Source organism: Octopus bimaculoides, chromosome 4 (genome assembly GCF_046866305.1).
Source record: "Octopus bimaculoides isolate indiv1 chromosome 4, ASM4686630v1, whole genome shotgun sequence".
Lineage (NCBI taxonomy): Eukaryota > Metazoa > Mollusca > Cephalopoda > Octopoda > Octopodidae > Octopus > Octopus bimaculoides.
In genome coordinates this window covers 32,503,180-32,505,679 of record NC_142931.1, presented here as the reverse complement: position 1 = coordinate 32,505,679, position 2,500 = coordinate 32,503,180, and positions in this window count along the sequence as shown.

The window sequence follows — 2,500 nt, the reverse complement described above, 5'->3', positions numbered from 1 at the left end:
TATAACAGCATTTGTGTCTCTGATATAACAATGTTTGCTTTTAAGTGATTTCCCTTTGAGGAAGTAAAGTGGAGCAATCACACTATTAGTTGCTAGAATAATGGTGTTGATTTAAATCCAGATGAGAATGTCCTAATTTTTGCCACTCACCTCTGCACAATTGATAGACTTAATATGAATAAACTGTATTGATAACATAGGGTTGATTCTGGATGGTTAGTTACCCATCACTGAGATTAAAGTTAGTTAATAAATGAATTCCAAAGTATTAATAGTATTTAAAATGATAACAGAGTAATAAAATTAAAACCAATCGTAGTAATATTGGTAACATAAGCAGATATGATAGACAACCAGCATATTAACAATTATTAAAATGGTTCCATTTTTGTCTTTCATTCATTTTATATTTGTAACATGAATACAAGTAAGTTTATATATTTTTGTTCACATTATTTTAAATGTTACTTTACATTTAATTGCAAACATCAAACTTGCATATTCAGGTTTACATTTGACAAATGCCTTAAATCATCTTAAATCACATTAATATTTTCATTCAGTGATAATCAAATTAGTATAGTGGTGTATCTTTAGGTAAGAATTTATTGATAGTAAATCCAATTTAAACTTGTCTTTTTACTATGGTTGCTGAATATTGACAAAAATCATACAACAATAGATGTAGGCTTCTGTTTTGTGCTAAAGACAAAGTAGAATGGGAAAATTATATCATTTTCCTTTTGTTAATTCTATATAAAATACTGCACACATTACAATGAATGATTTTATTAATGAAGATTGAATTAAAACCAGTATGGCTTTGATAGTGTAGATTATGACATATCAGAATGTTGTAGATTTTTGATCTCAAACACAATATGTAAAACTCTGTCATTTTAGTTTTAGAAAGAATTTATGACAATGTAAGAAAGCTATTGAAAATTGATAACAATTTTCAGTTTAAATATAAAATATTATGGGAAACAAAATACATTATATGGCTAGACATCAAAAGAATACTTTTACTGTTATTTAGCTCCAGCTCTGTTCTGATCTAGCTAATGTATTATCAAAGATATTCCAGCCATGGCCATCCCATAGTGTATAAAGAACTGCATTATCTAATGGGCTGTGCTATTTTAAGGTGGCATGCTGTGACTGAGGTAGATTTGACAGTTATTTCTAGTAAAGTGAGCAAGAATTGAGATGTCTCATGATCCAACCTGATTTTTGTAATATTCATATCTATATACACATAATATTTTTAATATAAAATTTGATGTCAATCTCATATGTCTTGTGATTGAAACAGACTGACAGAAACTGTGTGAATGTCCCTTGTGTGTGTGTGTATATATATATATGTGTGTGTGTGTGTGTGTGTGTGTGTGTGTGTGTGTGTGTGTGTGTGTGCATGAATAAGAGCCTCATCATCATCATTACCATCATTGTTGCCATTGTCATCATCATCCTCACCACCACCACCATCATTATCATTGTCATTTTAACATCCATTTCACCATACTCGTTTGGGCCAGACAGAACTTGCTGGAGCAAATATTCCTCACCTGTATTCAAAGGAGTTATTGTTTCCCCTATGGTTTTTAGAGAAGACTGGAAATGAATGAACGACTTGTACGTTAGGTGGTACTTGTTTACAACCATCATGTGATGCAGAGACAAGGTGACACATCCATCTCCATCATCATCATCGTTTAATGTCCATTTTCCATGCTAGCATGAGTTGGATGATTTGACAGGAGCTGTCCAGACTCCAATTGTCTGTTGTGGCATGGTTTCTACAGCTGGATGCCCTTCCTAATGCCAACCAGTTTACAGAGGGTGCAGGGTGCTTTCTACATGCCACCAGCATAGGTGCATTGATGCAGTACCAGCACAAATGCATTTTATGAGGCACCAGCACCTGTAAAGTGCATGCCTGTATGCATGGATGACCATGATGTTACTTAGCTTAGTGCATCTTCTCAAGAGTAGCAAATTACCACAACTCCTTGTTCCTTGTCACTTCCACAGTGTGGGTCAGCATCTAAATACCCTTTCTCACCAGTTTGTCCTATTTCTTCCTGGTCCTACCCTTTCCATGGGTTCTCTCGGCACTTCTTTACACGGTTGTCCTCATCCATATGCATTACATAACAAAACCAGTACAGTCTTCTCTCTTGCACACAACATCTGATGACTCTTATGCAGTTTTCATCTTAAATCATTTACATTTAAATTTGTCGTGTGTACACATTAACAGTACCCATCTATGCTACTTTCATTTCTTTCAAGCTTTTGCAAGTACTCATATTAATTTATGAGTCTGGACAGCTCCTATCAAATCATCCGACTTATGCTAGCATGGAAAATGGATGTTAAACAATGATGATGATAATGGGGATGGATAAGTCACCTTGTATTCATATATACATATGCAATGGGATCCTTTCAGCTGCTGTCTACTGCATCCTTTCATAATACTTAGGATAGTATA